At 36.3% G+C, this 10,042-nt stretch overlaps 1 pseudogene; it reads left to right on the top strand.

Annotated features, from left to right (window-relative positions):
• The first annotated feature begins 466 nt into the window (after positions 1–466).
• On the top strand, positions 467–4,396 carry LOC149258889 (expansin-A8-like; annotated as a pseudogene).
• Positions 4,397–10,042: the final 5,646 nt, after the last annotated feature.

The raw sequence follows: 10,042 nt of genomic DNA, 5'->3' as shown, positions 1-10,042 counted from the left end.
CAAATTCACAATAAACTATTCCAAACAAAATATTTTGTCAAATGATATATAAAGTTTGGTTGAACAAATATCCCTTTCTATGGGGCCCACTTCTTCACTCTGGCTCTGCCCATTAGTTCATATCTGCAGAATGTGCAGGTCCACGTGCATGCACATCCCATGTGCTTCTTACTCAACAATACACATTTCTGTTCAAACATCAATTTACGATGCAGCACTACCAGACACAAAAATGCTTGAATACTATACCTATTGAAAGGATAGGGGTCTGGCACATCTATATATACAGCACAATCTTCATTTCAAATCCAAAGAAATGAGTTCTCATTTGTTTAAGTCATTTTTATTGCTTTACATCTCCTTGATTCTCAGGATTTTCAAAGAGGTGCAACTCTTTAACTTACAGCCATAGCTCACTCATTGCGCTTGTTAGTTCTAATTACTTGATATGATATATTGCAGATCCATGGAACTGGTTAAGAGCCTTGTAATGATCCCATTGTTGACATTGATTTGGTTATTAACTGGAGTGCATGGATTTGGCGATTGGGAATTCGGTCATGCCACATTCTACGGTGGCATTGATGCTTCTGGGACAATGGGTAATGTTACATAAATTCGTATCTTTTCTTTTGCTATATCAACATAAGTTAGCATCTGATGAAAACGACGACCAGGTGAACTTCATTTTCAGTATTTTTACCCGCTCGATCCTGGGACCTGTGGGTTATGGGCCCACAAAGCCTTCCAGGGCCTGGTGCGACTTGGATTCTTTCTTGCATCTTCTGCCTTCGAATACTCCACGCCTTAACTCTTCTGGCTGCACAGACTCTGCATACAAGCTAACCACTCTACCTGACTGTCACGTTGTCATCAATCTACAAGATCATCCGAACACATTCTGTTGCCAAGGATATTGCGCCGGTTCCCGCCAGCGGCTGAACCACATTCTCTTCCAAGATATTTGTTATCTGCCCCTTCCTCATATTAATCCCTGTGTTTATCTCACCAGTCGCATGCCGGTTCGAAGTTCTCCGACAATTGAAACCGTTCCGGCACATCGGTTTCCCAAATTTGATCATCCTTTGCTGTCATGTACTTCTCTGCCAAAACGCTTGGCTCAAACTCATCCTCCAGTCTCTTGAAACCTTCATCGTCTATGCCGTCTGCCTCCTCGTTCGCTTCGCTGTCTTCTCCGAAATGAGGCTCAACATCGTGAGACTGCAAACAAAAAAAAAATACTTGAAACCAAAGATACTCTCAACGCCTAAATGAACGGAACAGCATTTTGCAAAACCGGTTCTCCACATCACCGGCTGACTTGAAAAAAACACGCCATGGCTTCAGAAAACCGATGGCCAACCATTCAAAACAAGAAATACAGACATAAGTTCACAATGAAACAGTTCCATATAAATTCACACAAACACATTTTTTATAATTTACAAAGTCAGGTTACAATATAAGGCATCTCAGCCTTAATCCATAATTCCTCAAGCGACTACATTTTTCCCCTCTCTCGTAGGCACCAGTTTTCCTATTCTCGTCTTCTTGATTCTCTCAAGAATCCTACAGTTTTTATTACACATGCATTCAGTTTTAACTGATTTTTTAACTAAATTTAGTTCCTTGAACAGAATTCAGTTGTGGCTGGCCTGGGTGTCCACGTGATCGTCCACTTGTCTTCTTCTCTAAATTGTTTCCATTGACGTGTCAGGATGCTCCTGCATCATACTCCCGAGGTAGAAAAAATTATGACCTCCTGGTCATATGCTCCCGAGGTAGAAAAATTATGACCTCCTGGTCATATGCTTCCGAGGTACAAAAATTATGACCTCCTGGTCATATGAGTTTCACTGTTTCACTTCGTCAGTGGAACTGCCTTCTGTGAGCTGCAACCAAACCTCTTCAATAGCAAGTCTTCCTTGCTACCAGATGCCCTACCAAGCTTCTCTGCTGAGCTTAGTCCTCTCGGCATCTCTGTGGTTCTCTCCTCTCGAACCCATTGAGCACTCCTGCTCTAGGTTTGCTGCAATCTTCTCACCTTCACAAGCTTACAAATCTTCAACAAACTGTACCTCTTCTTTCTTCGTACCTCTTCTTTCAAAAACTCCTCTCCGCAGGAAATCTTTCCCGCTCTGATACCACTTGATGAAAACGACGACCGGGTGAACTTCATTTTCAGTATTTTTACCCGCTCGATCCTGGGACCTGTGGGTTATGGGTCCACAAAGCCTTCCAGGGCCTAGTGCGACTTGGATGCTTTCTTGCATCTTCTGCCTTCGAATACTCCACGCCTTAACTCTTCTGGCTGCACAGACTCTGCATACAAGCTAACCACTCTACCTGACTGTCACGTTGTCATCAATCTACAAGATCATCCGAACACATTCTGTTGCCAAGGATATTGCGCTGGTTCCCGCCAGCGGCTGAACCACATTCTCTTCCAAGATATTTGTTATTTGCCCCTTCCTCATATTAATGCCTGTGTTTATCTCACCAGTCGCATGCCGGTTTGAAGTTCTCCGACAATTGAAACCGTTCCGACACATCGGTTTCCCGAATTTGATCATCCTTTGCTGTCATGTACTTCTCTGCCAAAACGCTTGGCTCAAACTCATCCTCCAGTCTCTTGAAACCTTCATCGTCTATGCCGTCTGCCTCCTCGTTCGCTTCGCTGTCTTCTCCGAAATGAGACTCGCTCAACATCGTGAGACTGCAAACAAAAAATACCTGAAACCAAAGATACTCTCAACGCCTAAATGAACGGAACAGCATTTTGCAAAACCGGTTCTCCACATCACCGGCTGACTTGAAAAAAACACGCCATGGCTTCAGAAAACCGATGGCCAACCCTTCAAAACAAGAAATACAGACATAAGTTCACAATGAAACAGTTCCATATAAATTCACACAAACACATTTTTTATAATTTACAAAGTCAGGTTACAATATAAGGCATCTCAGCCTTAATCCATAATTCCTCAAGCGACTACATTTTTCCCCTCTCTCGTAGGTACCAGTTTTCCCTATTCTCGTCTTCTTGATTCTCTCAAGAATCCTACAGTTTTTATTACACATGCATTCAGTTTTAACTGATTTTTTAACTAAATTTAGTTCCTTGAACAGAATTCAGTTGTGGCTGGCCTGGGTGTCCACGTGATTGTCCACTTGTCTTCTTCTCTAAATTGTTTCCATTGACGTGTCAGGATGCTCCTGCATCAGCATCTCATTAAACTGCGTTAATTTTTCGGTCTAGGAGGGGCGTGTGGATATGGGAATCTGTACAGCCAAGGTTACGGAACCGATACTGCTGCTCTTAGCACTGCTTTGTTCAACAACGGGCTTAGCTGCGGAGCGTGCTACGAAATGAAATGTATCGATGACCCACAGTGGTGTTTGCCGGGCAGTGTGACCGTCACAGCGACCAACTTCTGCCCACCCAACAACGCCCTCCCCAACAACAACGGTGGATGGTGCAATCCACCCCTGCGCACTTTGACATGGCGGAGCCAGCCTTTGAAAAGATCGCCAAGTATGAGAGTGGGATCGTTCCCATTCTCTACAGAAGGTAATTAATTGGTCCATCCTTAATTCGTATTCCAACCTCATTTCCTCATACTTTTCTCTTTTCCAGCAGCTAGTTCTCGGAAAGTAGCTGCAAATTTCAGATTTGTTTGAGATATTTTGATTAGGTTTGAGATATTTAGATTAGGTTAGTTCTCGGAAAGTAGCTGCAAATTTCAAATTTGTTTGGGATATTTTGATTAGGTTAGATTTAAGATTTTTGTGATTTATAAGGTAGAAATAAGTTTTTTGGATTTCGAAAAGTCGAGCACATTTTGGAAAAATAATCCCGAAAACACAGACACACAGACACAGTCTCAATCTGTCTGGCTATTAACTTATGGGCTTAAAATGCAGGGTCCCCTGCTTGAGAAAGGGAGGAATTCACTTCACCATTAACGGTCTCCCATACTTCAACCTGGTGCTCATCTCCAATGTTGGGGGAGCTGGAGATGTCCAGGCGGTTTCTATAAAGGGATCAAATACTAGTTGGCAGCCGATGTCACGCAACTGGGGACAGAACTGGCAAAGTAATTCCTTCTTGAACGGGCAGAGCCTGTCCTTCAAGGTCACCACCAGTGATGGGCGGACAATTGTTTCATATAACACTGCTCCTTCTAACTGGCAATTCGGCCAGACATTCCAGGGAAGCCAACTTTAAGGAATGTCAGAGGCGAATGAATGTGTATAGCCATCGATCAATAATTTGGGATGATGTGGTGACTGGAGTACACTGGTGTCCGTTATTATCATTGTTGAATTGTAGTATGTATCTGGATTGACCGAGAGCAATGTTAGAGGAGTCTATATAACCATGTTCGTAGAAAGAATTGTCATTGTCATGTCCATTCCGTGTAATAATTTTCTTCCAAAATATATGTGCATCGCTTTCAAAACGGCGCCGAGTATATGGGGTTTCGATAAGAACTTCCAAAATAATAACTTTTGGTTTATTGCGTTCACTGGTTCCCAGCAAAACTTTTGTGAAGTGTTTACAGCAATCAGATGAAATTTGTTGCATGATGTATAGATTAAAAAACAGATTAAAAAACCTAAAACAGATTAAAAAACCTAATGATTATTTTAATAGGTGTTTTCACTTTAAATAATTATTATTTAAAATAATAACTTTTGGTTTATTGTGTTCAGTGGTTTCCTAGTAAAACTTTTGTGTAGTGTTTATAGCAATCACATGAAATTTGTTGTAATAATGTGTAAATAAAAAAAATAAAACTCATTTACACCATTTCACGAGGTGGAAGAATTGTTTAGATGGCCAAAAGTGCTCGGAATCTGGGCAAAAAAAAATTCATAAAATCTTGTAGAGGCAGTGTTTGAATCATTTTATGGTGAAAATGGATTCAGCACCATCAAAAACATCTAGAACACCTAAAATTTTGAAGTTTACCAACTATAACTTGGATTTACAAAAGTCCTTGCCAGATTTTCTCTAAATATGACCGGAATTTCCATAACTTTCCAGAGAGTTCCTCCGCGTCATTGAGCTACGCGCATTTTCAATAGGTGTTTTTCACTTCACATAATTATTATTTAAAACCTCGTTAGTGCCGATTAGATTTTAGAATACTACAATCGGTTTTCAATTCAATTAATTGAACGTTAATCGAAGACCTCAACCTGCACATTATTTTTTTTTAGAATATTATAGTCTATATGAAGATCTTTTCTAGTGAAGCAACATTATTTTTTAAATTAATCTGAATTTTATAGCGTAGTCTAAATAGCTCAGAAAATAATGAAAATTTTGGCAAGATTATGATAAAATTGGGCAAAAATTGTTACAAATCTTGGTTGGAGAAAATTAATCGTAGTTAGTTTATAGTTTCAGCCAATTTATATAGAGTCTAAATTTTGGAAGTGTTAATCATGCATGTATCAATTAAGATTTGCACTTCTATTCTTAGTAATTTTGAATCTATTTAATCATCTAAATTGAATTGATTCAATTGCTTGAACTTATGTGATAATCTTAGTCCATACATGCATGACTCACACTTCCTAAATTTACACTCAATGTAAATTGTCTAAAACTATAAGTGAACTAAGAGTAATTGGAAGTAATTATCTCCAATGCTCCCCTCTTTTAGGACGATTATTTTCTATTGGTCTAAGTCTCAGCTAGGCTTCCAACACCTAAGTTTTATCTATGAAACTCAAACACATCCCTTGTCAATGGTTTTGTGAATATGTCAATCAATTGTTCTTTTAATTTACAACATTCATTGTTCTTTTAATTTATAACATTCCAAGTAGATTTCTATGTTGTTTACAAACTCTCTAGTGAAGTGATATATTGTATCAATATGCTTTCTTTTTTGATGAAAAACATGGTTCTTTGACAAAGCCATGGTTGAGTTGTGACTATTGTTACAATACGCTGAAGTTGGTCCCTCTTGTTTCTATTGTAGATCACTCAATACTTTGTGTAAGCAAACTGCTTGACAAATTATTGTTGTTGTTCCACCATACTCTTCTTTTGCTAATGAAATCACGCTTACACTAATATTAAAAAACATATCCCAAAGTACTCATTTTGTCATCCATGCTACCTACAAATTCACTATTAATGTATCCAAATAAAAGATCACTATTAGTCCTCGAGTATAATATTTCATATCTTGTTGTTCTAATAATGTCTCAAAATTATTTTTCCTACTTGTTTGTGTGAGTGTTTTGGAAACTCCATAAACTTGGAAATCAAACTAATAGCATACATGATGTCTGCTCTAGTGGCAGTAAGATACATAAGACTACAAACCAATCTCTTGAACAGAGTTGGATCTACATTCGATCCTATATTTGCTTTGTTGATATTTATTCCTATTGGAGTTGGTTTTGATTTATGATTCATATTCCTAGCTCTCTTCAACATATCCATTGCATACCTTGCTTAAAACACAAAAATATATTAATTTCATCTAATGAATCAAATACCAAGAAAAAATGACATTAACCCCAAATCAGTGATTTCAAACTCTTTCTTCATAGTTGATTTAAACTTGTCTACTGATAAATTCCTTTCGAAGATCATATCATTAACATACAAACAAAAAATTATAATTTTTCCTTGCCCATTCACCTTTGTATATAGTGTAAGTTCATTTCTACTTCTACTAAATCTATCGTTAATCAAATATGAACCAATCCTGCTATATCAAGCTCTATGAGCTTTATTAAGTCCATAAAGAGATTTCTTCAACTTGTAACCCTTATTTTCTTGACCTTTGATCTAATATCTTAATGGATGCTTTACATATACTTCTTCATCCAAATTCCATTCAAGAATGTTGACTTTATATCTATCTGATAAAGTTTCCACTTGTTTAGAGTTATTATGGCTAAGATAGCTTTAACTATATCTAACCTTGAAACTAGTGCAAAGGTCTCACCATGATCCACTCTGAGTTGCTATGAAAATCCTTTTTCTCCCAATCTAGTGTCATAGATTTCTATTTATCCTTTCCCATTGAGTTTTTTTGTAAGCCCATTTAATACCTATGCAATCCTTATATTATGGTAATTCTACTACATCCCATGTATCATTTTTCTCTATGGAATCCATCTCTTCATCCATTACTTTGACCCAATTTTCATCGTTTCATTTCCTCATCAAAGCATATTGGTTGACTAGTAAATTATGAAAACTTTTAATTCACATATAAGTCTTCATATATCTCTCTCAAACTTATAATATTTCTAAGCCTTAAGGATTTAAATTTGCTACTTGATTGGGGACTAGGAGTAGTCTAAGTCGTTGGAGTAGATGGCTCATCTTGAAGGGAATATCTAGGGGTTTTTGTTGGGGTATTTCTACTTAATGATTAGATTTGTGAATATTCTCATATAACATACTCCTTTGCACCATCTTCTACCTAAGGTATCATTGCTCCAACTAATATGAATTTATCAATGCTTCTATTCCATAATTCATTTTCTTTAAATTCAACATCTCTACTAATTATCAATTTCTTTATTAATGGATTGTACAACTTATATGCATTAGAGTGATCATTATACCCACTAAAAATGCACTTCTAATTTACGTCATTTAACTTATTTTTCGACTTCTTGGGCACATGAGTATATGCCACGCAACCAAATACCCTGAAGTGTGATATATTACAAGTCATACCTATCCATGATTCTTGTGGAACTCTATTCTTCATACTTTTAGTGGGAGATATATTTAAAACATAAACTAGAAATTTATTGCTTCCCCTAAAAGCTCATTTGATAGATGGTTTCCCTTCAACATATTTCTCGCCATATTTATTATGGCTTTGTTCTTCGTTTCAACAACACCATTTTGTTGTGGTATGTACGTTGTTGTAAACTATATTTTAATCCCATGATACTTACAAAAGTTATGAAAATATTTTGAATCATACTCACTTCCTATGTTTGATCATAGCACTTTGATATTTTGAGCACTTTCCTTCTCTGCCATTGTCTTGAATTCTCGAAACTTGTCAAACGTTTCAAACATCTTTGTTAGAAAATATACTTAAGTCTTTTTGTTGTAATCATTATGAAGGTTAGGAAGTAGTAACTTCCTCTAAGTGATTGTATGTGCATTGGAAAACATATATCTATATGAACTAATTCCAAAGGTGCCTTTGCTCTATAAAACATTCCCTTAGGAAAAATTTCCTTACATTGCTTTGCTAGAATGCTACTCTCACATGAACTAGTTAGCCCTTGAATGGGAGGCAACCCCTCCAACATATTATGTTGTTGCGATGTCTATGTCCACAAAAATGTGGATAACCAAACCCAAAGTGCCATAACCAAAAATCATCTAAGCAAGTTTCTTTTTCACTAAACAAGGAATCATGTATTACTTCATGGCAAGAAGATAAATCTTTGAGAATGAAAACTTTTGTGGTCCATAATGATTAAGAGTGAAATCTTCTGGTAAACCACATCTCAAAATCTAGAGTCAAAGTGTTTTGAACCACTGAGTGTGGTTCATCATCAAGACCTATGTGAATGTTTTGATCCAGACAAGCTAATATATATTGTCAAGATGCAAACGATCAAAAAAATGAACATTGAAGAAAAAATAATAAAATAATTCAGTTGAATGTTTTAAAAGATTTACCAATTTAATAAATCATAAAATATTGTTAATATTGTTAAAAAGGAAATTTTCCCTCAATTGAATTAATTACTGGTCGAAAACTATTTTCTATACTATTTTATGAAGTCTATTTAATACTAATTATTATTATTATTATTATATACGAAAAAAGAAAAAAAAAATTAAAAGGAAATTAATTAAAGGAATCAAAAGTTAAAAATATACTCATGATAATCATAACAACTCACCATAATTAATAACAAGAGAATATGATTAAAAAAAATTGTAAATAAATAAATATAACTAAATAAATTTATACAAAATAAAATTAAAAATGAGATTAATTAAAGGAATTAAAAAGTTGAACAAATAAAAATACTAGATGAAATTAATAAAGAGGGAATATGATTAATGAAAAGTAAATAAATAAATAATAAATTTAGGAAAAAAAGGGACAGGACCCAACAACTACTAATTTTCCATCTGTCATCCTGATTCAACATATGATACTTTTTCTCGATTTCAATGGCCTCCCTAAAGTTGCGGTCATGGAAATGGTCAACCCCAGCAATGCCTCGAGGTTCCTCCAAACAAATGTGGTGTTTAGTCTTCTTAGCATGCTCAGCAAGATCTCATGATATTTCCCTACAGTGCCTCATGTTAGTCACATTCTCTTGAATTCTTTGGTTAATAGAGTGACCTGTTTCTATAATTTAGGGGGTCCCACAAGAGCAAGGGATCAAATAAACACCTTTCATACTATTTGGGTTCAATAGGTCTTTAATGGATCTAAGGGAACTACGAATGGTGTTCAAAGGTTTAAAGGTTGAGGAGATATTATGTTTATTCAAAATACGAGCAATCTTGTCAGTGGTACCTTGGATAAATGGAAGTTGCACATTACTAACCCAATCACTAGGGTCTTTCCTAAATTTCGGACCTTTGCTCGCATTTAAGAAATATTTGAGACCTTGGAGCTTACTATAACCATTATTCTAAAATAATTTAAGGAGATGGGTTTTCTCATTATCCAAGTGTTCATCATCAAAAACCCTGAGAACCTGAGTGGCTAGTGTGTTGAGAACACCAACCTTTTGAGACGGAAAATGATGGGAGTTAGCATGAAGATACTACTCTGTGTGGGTTTTCTTCCAAAAACCCTAGTGATAGAAAGAGACTTCTTCTTTCTTGCAGATAATAACATCAAGAAAAGGAAGGAAACCATTAACTTCAATCCCCATTGTGAACTTAATGGAACTAGACAGATCGTTAAGGTGATAGAGGAAAATATCTAACTTTTCATAACCATGAGCCCAGTTGATGAAGGTATCATCTACAAACGTCTTCCAAAGCTTAGGCTTGAAACGAGCAGAA

This window comes from Pinus tabuliformis, chromosome 6 (genome assembly GCF_031772625.1).
Source record: "Pinus tabuliformis cultivar Carrire ecotype Pingquan chromosome 6, CPIR1, whole genome shotgun sequence".
Classification (NCBI taxonomy): Eukaryota; Viridiplantae; Streptophyta; class Pinopsida; order Pinales; family Pinaceae; genus Pinus; species Pinus tabuliformis.
Note: the sequence above shows the minus strand (reverse complement) of the source record. Positions and strands in the feature narration are given on the sequence as shown.